Source organism: Melitaea cinxia, chromosome 27, assembly GCF_905220565.1.
Source record: "Melitaea cinxia chromosome 27, ilMelCinx1.1, whole genome shotgun sequence".
NCBI classification, from domain to species: Eukaryota; Metazoa; Arthropoda; class Insecta; order Lepidoptera; family Nymphalidae; genus Melitaea; species Melitaea cinxia.
Genome location: NC_059420.1, coordinates 3508920 through 3522276, shown reverse-complemented (window position 1 = coordinate 3522276; position 13357 = coordinate 3508920).

Here is a 13357-nt window from a genome sequence, read left to right as displayed (position 1 = left end):
AAAGCTAATCAAGATCACAGATTATTATTTCTTATTAAGTTGGTGTGGTGATTTTAATAAAAAATAAATTTTTATATTGTGTGTGATAAAAGCTGTGGATTATATTTTTTGTAATTAATGTTACTCTTAATATGTTTTTCTTTTATGGATTTAATAATTCATTCATTTACATATTCACATTTAATTTTAGAATCATCCTAATTTTATTGATAAATATGCTACTATTGCATTCATTAATAATATATTTTACCCTAGTTAAACAAGAATAACCGCTCCTTTGTAGTAAGTGCTGCTAGTAGTTGCCTAAAACACCGACGGTTTGCGGGTTTGACTCCCGCTTGGGATGTCCGGTATGGATGTCCTTGTGGGTCTCCCCGTGCCTCGGAGAGCAAGTTGTTGCTGTTGGTCCCAGTTGTTATCATAAATACCCGATAGCGGTCGTCTCTAAAAGTGGGGAACATATTTACCAACCTGCAGTGGAGCAACGTGGTAGGTTAAGCTCTAATTCTTCTCCTAAGAGAAGAAAGAGGCCTAAGCTGTAGAATACAGACTAAATTTGAAAATGAGAATTTCATATAACAGACGGATAAGTTTTAACAAGAAATTATTTGCACATTTTACTAATACTTAACAAAAAAGTATTGCTAAAATACAAGAACTCAAAAGCAAACAAACACTGTGAAGTTATGAACTGTCAACTGACATTAAAAAAAAGAAAACTTCTCTATGATAGAACCGTTTGTTAAGACTTCGGACGTCACGATTTGTTGAAAATTTTATTATTTATCACGTTAGTATTACTGTGAACAAGTCTAATTTCGCGTTAAAGGCCATTTTTAAATATATTTTCGGTAAGTTAATGCATTAAAATTGTATTATTAAATGGTAATATAGTTATAAAGTTGTTTAGTTTTATGCAATAATCTAGTAGGTTACGACTTGGTTGATATTGTCGTCCACTTTTCTTCATCTTTTGTATAGAACAAGCGCGTTTTTTGTGCTAGTAATGTTATTTGGCTACTAAAAAAGTAATTAATCATATTTTTAATAGTACAAAATAAACAGTTAGTCTTATTTTAGTTAAATAATTACAGCAAATGTCAAACCCGCGCAAGATAAACTCAAAAGCGTGAATTGTTATGAAAATGATTTTCTCTTATAACCGGTTCTGTTAACACACTTTTAACGCAAGCGTGATTGTAATTATTTACTTTGTGATTAAAGTAATACAAAGTAAGTATGTTCTGCATTTAAAAACATTTAATGAGTGTAAATAGTTGTTATATAGTGATAATAATCGTATAAAAAGGTTTTATTGGCTCTTTTAGTATATAGTTTTTAGAGAGTATAAAGTTCTTTTTTTTTACTTTTATAAAACTATAATTATTATTTTTTCTTTTAAAAAAACATACTGACAATGGTGTTGTTCATAATATCATATAAGAATTTATAACATGCCTAATTTTTGTTTTCCATTTAAAATTAAACTTTTTGATGAATTTAATTAATAATTATTTGTTTCATTAATTTATATTATATAAAGTGTTTTATAATGTACATTTGTTTCATCATCATCATCATCATCATCATCATTACAGCCTATACAGTCCACTGCTGGACATAGGCCTCCACAAGTTTACGCCAAAAATAACGTGAACTTATGTGTTTTGCCCATAGTCACCACGCTGGGCAGGCGGGTTGGTGACCGCAGTACTGGCTTTTTCGCACCGAAGACGCTGCTGCCCGGCTTCGGCCTGTGTATTTCAAAGCCAGCAGTTGGATGGTTATCCCGCCATCGGTCGGTAACATTACACATTACATTTGTTTAGTATACTATAAAATAAAGAGTTACACAATTTTTTTAACATAAATATTTATTAGTTATTTATTTGGTAAATAATTTATAGTTATAATGGTTCCTATACACATCTTACAAATAAACATAACCTTTGTAGTTTCATAGATTAAAAAATACAATCACATAAGTTTTAAAAAATTTGTACATATATATCAATCAATAAAACTATATCATCATAATGCAATAATTAAAAATTTAAAACTATTGTTATAATCATGAATATATATATAAGGTTATATTATGGACTATGAAGGTGAACAAATAAAACTATGTTGTGTTGCTCTGAAAATAAAGGTTTTTTTATTGTTAAAATTTACTAAATCACGTGACTAACAACTAAAATTACCTTAAAACATACCTGAAAATAAAGAAACGACAATAAAAGTTTACTATTCCCTCCTTCACAGTTATTATTATATTATTCTTTATTTTCTAAACGATTTTACTTTTAAGTTTGAAATAATTAAATTATAATTTTCATAAACGTCTAATTTGACATTTCTGTCTATTTTTAAAAACTTTAACGGGAATAGATAACATAGAATTTAAAGAAATAACACTGTATTTCTTTACATCTCCCCCCTTTGAAAGTAATGTTTACATGATTAAATTTTTTTCTTCTGTTTCTTCATCTGCTACTTCTTCTTCTTCTGTTATTTGTATTGGAATAAGCTTTGTAACGTGAAAAAGATTTGATTCAGTTTTCTTGTGTCCTGTGTCGATTCTATATATTGATTTTGAAATCTTTTCTATAATCCGAAATGGCCCAATTTTCAGCTCTTCTAGCTTTCTTCTATTCAACGTGTTGCCGTTCTCCACATACACCATGTCCCCGAGTTTAAATTCATGGTTTTTTCTATTTTTGTCGAATTGTTTTTTGTTATAATTGTGTGATTTTATTGTATTCTGAAATGCTGTTGTCCTATCTCTGACCCAGTCATTTTGAGTTTTTTCTTGCTTCAATTCTTTAGGTAAAACCGTGCAATCCGTACCATATAAAAGATAGCTTGGTGAAAATCCTGTTACAGAGTGAGTAGTTTGGTTATATTTACTGACACATTCATGTGCTATTGTTGTCCAGGCCCTCTTACTTCTATCTTCATTTATTTTGCATCTGATTTTATTAACCAGTGTTTGGTTCAATCGCTCATTTAGACCATTTGAGAATGGAGCATTCACCGCAGTAAACACCATAATTATCTGTTTGCCTTTTAAAAACTCTTTGAACTCTTTTGAATTAATGCCTGGATATTGATCAGTAAGTAGTATACTAATGTCTTCTGTTTCTGACAAATTTTTGACTAGTTTAATAAAATCATTAGCACTCTGAGTTTTCGAAGTTAAAATGAAAGCATATCTACTGAAGTGATCGACTAGCAAGTGCAAATATTTTTTTGTAGATCTTGAACCTCCAAAACCACCTATTGTGTCTATAGACATTATTTCAAATGGCTTTGTGGCTGGACCCAGATGAGACATCAATCCATATTTGTACTGTCCTCTTGATTTATTCTTTATACAGACCTCACACTCTGTACATATTTTTTTTATATTTTTGGTTAGATTTTTTGCTGTATATAGTGGACTTATTGTCTTTTGCATTTGTTTTATTCCAATGTGACAAAAATTCGTGTGTATAGTTTTTATAAGTTTATTACTGAATTCTTCTGATAAAATTATTTTTTCTTTGTTTCTAATTTTTTTATAGTAAATATCTTGTTTATTAATTATTTTCTCTTTATTATTTTGTATTTCTTTATTATTATTCTGATCTATTCTAATATCTTCCACGTTAATCAAGTTTACTATCTTTAATTGTTCATTTGTGTTTTCATTTGATTCTAATACAGGATTTCTGCTAAGGCAATCCGCTTCTAAATTCTCTTTTCCTGGAGCATATTTTAAATTAAAATCATATTGTGATAGGTAGTATGTTAAGTCTCCCAGTTCTTCATCAGTTCTTGATTTCAAATTCATATTTTCTAGTGGCTTATGATCTGAATAAACTGTGAATGACTTTCCCATCAGCCAGTACTGCCAGTATTGCACTGCTTCTTTGATGGCCAAGCATTCCAAATATATAGCTTTTTTCTTCTTTTGGGCAGAGAAGTAAGCTACTGGTTTTTCTTTACCATTTAACTGTGTCTGTTTTAAAATAGCTCCAATACCCTCTATAGATGCATCTGTGTAAATATTTATCGGTAAATCTTTATCATAAATTTCTAGCACTGGTTGAGTACATAGAATATTTTTGATTTTCTCAAAAGCTTTTTGACATTGTTCAGACCAAATAAATGGTTGATTTTTCCTAAGTAAGTTGTGTAACGGATCTAATATTATCGCACTCCTTGGTATGTATTCATTGTAAAAATTGATTTTTCCTAATAGTTGTCTTACATTTTTTTGTGTTTTTGGAATCGGGAAATTTCTTATTGAAATCAGATTATCTTTCACTGGTTTTATAGTATTATTTTGAATTATATGACCCAAGTATTTTACAGAGTCTGATGCAAATATGCACTTTTGAAACTTTAACCTAAATCCCTCTGTCTTAATTGCTTTTAACAGCTGTGTTAGATGATATATATGTTGATCAAAAGTTTTTGAGAATATTAGAATATCATCTATATAATTTACTGTAAAATCTGTAAGTTTGTATTTCCTTAGAATGTTACTAAGTATTCTTTGGAAAATAGCTGGCGCGGTCTTCAGTCCAAACGGTAGACAAGTCCATTGGAAATGTCCTTCTTGTGTTATAAATCCTGTCTTTTTTTTGTCTTCTACTCGTAATGGAATAGACCAAAATGCTGAATTTATATCCAGAGTTGAATAATAATTGCAATTTCTTGTCTTTGTAATTAAGTCTTCTATTAACGGAAATGGTTGAGCTTCTGGTACTACAATTTTGTTCAAGTCTCTGAAATCTATGCATAATCTTGATCTTTTATTTTCTTCTTTTTTAAATGCCAAAGTGACAGTAAAATAAAACAACGAGTTATGGCTGCGACTAACTAACGAATGACAGAGAGATTAATTTTATTGAAACAAAGTTCACACTACAGAAAGTATAACTAGATGGAGCTAGTAGTATCTACATTTTGATATTTACAACAGACAGGTGCAGCAAATGGGCTACAGGATTCTTCTATAAGTTTATTATCTAATAATTTTCCTATTAGTTCTTCTATCTCTTTTTTATCTTCTATCGTGCACCTGTAAGGTCTTTTAGCGCAGTATTTTTCTATTAATAAATCTATTCTGGCTTCATATCCATTAACAGTTCCAACGTCATATTTATTCTTTGCAAAAACTGAATTATATTTATTAATCAATTTATTTATTTCTGATTTCTGATATTCATATAAATGATTTATTTTTATTTTGAAATCTTCTTCTTTAACATGTTCGTTAAAATTAATATTGTATTCTTCCATATTTTTGTTTTCTATTGATATATTTATATCTAAAGAATCTTCTTCTTTATTTATTTTTATATTTGAAACACTGTCTTCAAAAATTTTTTTATTCAAGTTTTGTTTTTGAGTGATTTCTAAATCTTCATTTTGTATTAATTTGAATTTCTTTATCATGTCTAATCCAATCAAAAAATCATATTTGAAATTTTGTTCATCTATGATATATACTTGTACATTTTCTTCTATTTCAAATATTTTTATTTTTATGTTCGTCAAACCACTTGTCTTTTTGACACCATTAATTGTCACTAAACTTGCTTTATTCAAACTGTTTCCTTTGCCTTTTAGTTTTAATAACTTGGAACTAATCAGATAATCAGGGATAACAAGGTTCCACAACCATCTTGGAACTTAAGAAGCCGACCGATGGCGGGATAACCATCCAACTGCTGGCTTTGAAATACACAGGCCGAAGACGGGTAGCAGCGTCTTTGGTGCGACAAAGCCAGTACTGCGGTCACCAACCCGCCTGCCCAGCGTGGTGACTATGGGCAAAACACACGAGTTCACGTTATTTTTGGCGTAAACTTGTGGAGGCCTATGTCCAGCAGTGGACTGCATAGGCTGTAATGTATGTGTAATGTAATCAGAGAAACATTTGAACCAGAATCATACACTCCATAAACTTCTAATGTATTATTTAATAATAGTTTGACTTTTATTAATGGTGTCACTATTAGTTTTTTGGTTCAGTTTCATGTAACTCTGCTTCTATGACTGAATTGTTTACGTGTCTAATGTTTTTCTCTTTTTTTTTTGTCATCTTCTTCTATTTTAAACCAACAAGCATATTCGGGGTGGTAGCGAATCCCTTTATTTAACCTTTCACAAGTTTTACATGGGCCTTTTCCTTCATTTCCAGGGAAACCTCTTGGGTTTCCATATTTTTTGTAGTTCAATGTATTTTTTTTATTTGTCAAATATTCTAATTTTCTCATTTCATTAAAAAGATCCACTGTATCTTGCAACGTTTCTCTATCAATCCTGTTTAGTACATGCTCGGGCAAACCTGCTACAATTAGGTCTATCAAAGTACCTGTATCAATTGAATTTCGCATTTCCAGGAGCAGTTTTTCTTTCTTTATTGCATAATCCACCAATGATCCGTCTTTATACTTGAATGATAAAGCATAGGTAATTTGGTTCCATCCTTTGTTTGTAAATGATTCACAAAATTTCTTTTTCCATAGTGACCATTCAGAGTTCATGGTTAATTTTAACATCATTGAACTGTACCAGTCTACACAACTTTTATCCATAAACAGTCTAAGTATTTCAATTTTTTTCACATCTTCGGTCACGTCAAATCTTATGCATTCTTTCTCAAAAACATCAATCCATTGGTTTGCATTCATATTTTTGCTGGTAAATTTTTCAATTACAAACCTTTCTGCAATATGTTTCAAATTAAGTTGTTTGGTATCCTGTGTATTTTGAATTAGTTTTTCTAACAATTTCTCCAGTACACCTGCTTCTGTATTTTGTACAGCCGCAGTATGTTCTTTTTTGATTTCTTCTAAGTACTGATTTTCAAATAGCAAATTATCATCCTCATCTAAGTAGACTTTCTTAAGTTCTTCTGTCATTGTTATCCAAACTCTTCGTACCTGGTATCTTTTCTTTAAGCTGTTTTTTACCTTTGCGAAAGTTGGTGTTTTTATTAGTTCTTTGCGATGTACAACGGATTGATACTCTTCTTGTATAGCATACACTTTATCATTACACGTAGCTATTGAGGTTAAACAGAAAATATTTGCTTTTCCATCGTTCGCTGGCAGTATGCTGAACTCGAAACAAAGTTTCTCCATCTTATATTGTATTATATTATGTCTATGTTCTTCATAAACAATATTGTCGTTTTATAAGGTTATATTATGGACTATGAAGGTGAACAAATAAAACTATGTTGTGTTGCTCTGAAAATAAAGGTTTTTTTATTGTTAAAATTTACTAAATCACGTGACTAACAACAAAAATTACCTTAAAACATACCTGAAAATAAAGAAACGACAATAAAAGTTTACTATTCCCTCCTTCACAGTTATTATTATATTATTCTTTATTTTCTAAACGATTTTACTTTTAAGTTTGAAATAATTAAATTATAATTTTCATAAACGTCTAATTTGACATTTCTGTCTATTTTTAAAAACTTAAACGGGAATAGATAACAGAATTTAAAGAAATAACACTGTATTTCTTTACATATATTTTATTTAAAAAAAAAAAGTTAAAAAATCATCATTTTAGTATTCAATATAATAAATTATATAGATAACAAGGTTCCACAACCACCTTGGAACTTAAGAAGCCGACCGATGGCGGGATAACCATCCAACTGCTGGCTTTGAAATACACAGCCCGAAGACGGGCAGCAGCGTCTTCGGTGCGACAAAGCCAGTACTGCGGTCACCAACCCGCCTGCCCAGCGTGGTGACTATGGGTAAAGCACATGAGTTCACGTTATTTTTGGCGTCAACTTGTGGAGGCCTATGTCCAGCAGTGGACTGTATAGGCTGTAATGATGATGGTGATAGTAAATTATAAAATTAAGTATACTAAAATTTGAGTAATAATAAAGTAATTTAATTCCCTGCTAATAAAAAAAAATGTCTGGAATACAATGCTTTCTTCTATGAAGCCAGTATAACCAATAGGTCATTTATTGCAAACAGAGACTGAATAAGCAACCTTAAGCAAAGATACAGCCTGTAACACCCTGCAACACCCTGCTGGGCATGAGTCTCTATAACCATGTAGGAGAAAGATCAGAGCTTAATCCGCCACGCTGCTCCACTGCGTGTCGGCAGATATATTTCCTACTATGAGTAACAATCACTATCAGGTGTCTACGATAGCAACCGTGATCAAAAGCTTAATATGCTCTCCAAGGTATAGTGGCGAGACCACAAAGACACACACCCACACATTAAATAAACCTACCAATACAAATATCCAATCCGAAAGGGAATCGAAGACACAGCACTAACTTCTCATCAAAACAAAATAAACCTTTACATTATTTTACCCTATATATATATATATATATATATATATATATATATATATATATATATATATATACCCTATATATATATATATACGCATATTTGACATGTTATCTTATTCCATACTAATAAATGGAGTCGGCTTAAATCATAATATGGCATACCATAAGATGCAGCATGTTTTGAAGATTTTTTTTTTTTATCTATAAAGTTATGTCCAGAGGCTTATAATGCCCGTGCTTTTGTTATTCCGATTTTTAGTTCGATTACTGATCGTTTAATTGTTACACTACTGTAGCTTACATTAAGAGAACTAATTATTCTATCTTAGTGTCCCTAATGCAGATGTGAGTCCACTGACCAAAATTATGCTAAACTTAATATCTTACATTCGAAGAATATTTTAGTATATGATATGTTGGTGATTACTTATTTTGTAAAAAAATATGGACAGACAGGTTGCTAGTACGTAATAAGACAATATCAAATCAAGGTTATTGTTTAATAAAAATTATACAACTTTATTCTTGATTAATTTTTTATTTTATTCTCACTTATCTTAGTATATTTACGGATATTTGTATGTTTAAAAGTCAACTTTAGTTTCATTCAAGATATAATCCTACTAACATTATAAACGGGAAAGTTTGTATGTATGTATGTATGTATGTATAGATGTTTGTTCCTCTTTCACGCAAAAACTACCAAATTGATTTTAATGAAAGTTTACAATTCAATATCCTAAATGAAGTTAATGATCCTTCTTTATTAATCGAAAAATGTAGACCCTTAAAATTGGTTCATTAAATGGGTCTAATAAATCGTAAACTGTAAGTTTTACAAAAACGTTTATAGGAAATAAAAAACGCAAAATTTTATCCTCTCCAATAATAGTCTCAATAACTTTTGCCCTAAAGTGCATAGTTTCCGAGAGATCGGGCAAGAAACGTTTTTCCAAAATGGCGCTTGAATCTCCGCCTGAATCTGTCAGCATTTTGTGGTTTTATGCAAGTGATCATTATTATAAAAAAAATGTATCGGAATTTAGTGCGTGGTTGCCAAAAAAACGGCTATGTTTTTACTGGCCTATTACAGAAGATCTCAATTAAGCTAGTTACTTACGTTTCAAATAACCATAAGCTACTGTTACCACTTACCGTCAGACGGACCGTACGCTTTTTGTCACTAGTAGCCTTGAGCTCTTATATAAATTTGTTCATTTAAAAAAATTTTAACACGTGAAACTCAGTTTCTATTATTAAACTCTTTTATCCAAGTATAATAAAATAATAAATTACAGACGTCATTTTTAATGTAAAGTTGTGAAATTTGTGTAGCAATGAATTTTTTGTACGCAAACACTTTTTGTACGTTCTCTGAAACGTATTCGTGATAAGATTTGAAGATAGTACCACAATGGATTTATTTATAAAAATTATCGTGTGTACAGTCGAACGATGAAGCGATTTAAACATTTTAATTATTATTTTATAACTTGTCTTGAGTCGGAACAATTAAAATAAACAAAAAATTTTTTTTAAATAAACAGAGAATTATTTTAATTTGTTCATAAAAAAATTATATTCTGTTTCTGTGAAACTCACAAATCTTATAATTTCGTTAAATATGTGGCACATCCTGACTGACCGAAGTCTGTTAGATTAAGGGTCTGTAGGGCTATTCCTGCCGAACTATCCACCCCGATGATTCAGGTATGCCTCCGCGATCATTTCCGTTTGGTCCAATGTGTCAGGGTAATGTAGTCCTGCGGTGGTCTCTTGATAAGTAAATCTAACTCATTTAGATCCTGTGAAAAACATTCAGACAAAACCTGTTAGATTTATAATATTGGTAAGGATAAGCATAGCTACTTATGATAGTAGATATCAGACGTGATCGTCGAATAGCTATTTTGCTGTAAAAACATTTCAGAATGAAGTTACACATCAATTCTATATTTAATTGTGTACTTAACACGTTAAACGCCGCCTTGATTTTGTAGATTTTCTCTTTGGGCCATGGGATACACCATGTAGTCGACACACAATTGTTCCGTTGGTGCCGCGGTGGACATGTATTTTGTAAATAAGCTTTTTTAAGCTGGCTCCATCGGCTAAATAAGTGACGACAACTGGTGACCCCCATGGCGTTCAACGTGTTAAGAAATGCACCAATTTGTACGTAATATTAAAGATATACGTATAATAGATATATTCTATTTTTAGTCTGTCTGAACTTACTTATATCTATGTCTTAATTCGCAAAACCTTAAAAAAAATAGTTGCGATTTAAAAAAAATTCAAATGTCATAATTATGTTGTCTTTTAGTTAGTAAGGTACATAGAGATATGCCTTTTAGTTACTAAGGTAGAACTGTTACGTCTGCTCTGAGTTGACAGCGGGGTAGGGTCCTGGTGGTTCATGTTGTTAACCAGGCAGACCAAACGCTTGTTTGCCACCATAGTGGTTATAACAAAGAGCTATCTTTACGATCTTTTTCTCCATTGCTTTGTAAATCCTCACTAAAAGTGTAAAAGTGTATTAAGTACGAAATCTATATTAATATTATAAACTAGTAATACCCGTGCGAATAATTCGCACTAAATAAGTATAATAATTATTACTTTACAAAATTACAAAAACTATTTATACGTGGGTTGATTTGAAACTGAACAAAAAATTTATCGACGTTATGTTGACGTTGTTTCAAAATTAAAGCCAATTGGATGGCGGTAGAGCAAGCAATTATCTATAAAATGATATATAATTTATGTGGATTAACTGTGAGTTTTTTTTTCTAAAAAGGGAGGCAAACATCTTAAACTTAGCGTATTAATATATATGATCTGAAGAGTTTGTTTGTTTGTTTGAACGCGTTTAAGAACTACTGGTCCGATTTGAAAAATTCTTTCAGTGTTAGATTTTAGCCCATTTGTCGAGGAAGGCTATAGGCTACATTTTTTTTCAAATTAACGCGTAGCACAGCTACTACTGCCTAAAAATGAATAACAGTTAACACTTTAGCTACCGACCGTACGTACCTATTGCCCCACTGAAGTATCAAATGATAACACTTTTCAGTAATTCGTATTTCAATAAGCGTTGCAGTCGTAAATATAAGTTGGGTGGATTGTTAAAAATTAAACGAACGCTTAGTTTTGCATCAAACTTTTAAGCGCAAACGTATTTTTTTTTTTTAATGAAAAGCTGGTTATTAAATGAAAGGTAAAATAAGAGTCGTCGTAACTTACTGGATTATGTGGACATGGCTTTTTATGGAAAAAATATTTGTCTACCCGCAGTGAAACATTTTAGAAGATATAGCTCTAAGCGTTCTTCTATGTATTTCTATTTCTATGCTTATTTTTAGAAATGTTAGAGAAGATTCTGACTATTTCAGTTCTGAACTGTACTGAATCTTGGAACTATTTCCTATATAGTTTCAGTTTTGTTACAAAATATTGTTAGTTTAAATAAATTATATAAGTTTTATACTAGTGTCACTTAATAACTTAAATTTGCAATGAATTGACGGTAAAAACATGTTTTTTGTTTTTGTTTTCAGTTTAAAGTATGGGATATCGGTGATATAAAGCAGTGTGGTATGACATTAGTCACAAGACGACGGAGCACCCCGCAGGCATGCTGTTAGGTAAGCTTATATACATATTTATGTTATTTAGGTATTCAAGTATTTATTCTGGCTCGAGGGTAGTACCGAAACTGCCTAAAGTCTTACGGAAAATAACCTGAACTAAGTTCTTTAACTACGATTACTGTAGCCAACATTTATCACCATTTTGCAATCTTCAGATGTGTCATGCCGTTAATTTCATTAGCCAGGAACTTGTTTGTGGCTATCCTATTGTTAGAAGGATCAATGGTCATAGCGTTACATAGGTTTTTTGGTGGACGTGTAAAGTTCATCCTCATCAACCATCGTAAAGGGAGGATCGTCGAATTAGCCGACCAGACGGGTATCGTGTCTAGTGGGCTGCCATGCCGACGGTTCTTGTATATTCAATCGCTCTGATAACTTTGATATCGCGATGTAGGATACGTCAGTTTTCTCTAGTTTGCATGTCGCGAGATAGATGACGCCACGGTTTTTTTATTCAATTATAGGACTTTTCTAAAAAAAAAAAAAAACTAGAAACAACATCAATGGTTAGATGAATCCAAAGGGCGTATCTGAATAAATATCTATTTAATAATATAACTAGTAATAATTGCAGTGTAAACACGAGAGGGAATAACAACATTGTAACTCCCAAGTTTCCGACTGCGAAAAGTAAACGTCTCCTTTCTGGGTTATCCCACAAACAATTTTGCAATTGTCTCAATATAATTTAATTAAATATGTTTTGATTAAAAAGAAATGAATAGATAAAACGTATTATTCGGTGCAGGATTACGTATTTGATAAGGATGTGTGGACTTAGTGACGCTGTATTTCATGCAAGATATTACTAATTTTGTACTAAATCACAGTTTATATATTATTTTCAAAAGAGTAACTGCGGGGTTTCTTGCCGATTCTTCTCTGCAGAATCCACATTCCGAATCGGCGGTAGCTTTACTCGAATAAAAAAAAATCGCATGTTTTATTTGTGAAATGACCATTCGAAAATGCTTTTAAAGCCTATTGGAATAAAGTTGTTTTTGATTTTGAATAGGATTTATTGGGCCATAATGTGGCAAGAGAACGAGCCGGAAACGCTATATCAGACTGAAATACCCGTCCTTCAAAGGTTTTCCTTGAGCGCTATATTTTAGGGGTTTTCAAGTGTCATGTATAGAACACTTTTCCCTAAAGGCCGGCAACACCCACTACTCCTCTAATGTTGTTGATAGTCGCAGTAACTTAATATCGGGTGTTGCTGTCTGAACATTTAGCCCCACGTAAAAAAATCATTAACAACAGAACTCCATATAGTGCGCTAGTCTAAGATCCTTAATAAGATCTTCACTCATCTGCTGGATTATTATTAAATTATTTTTTGTAAAAAAAAAAA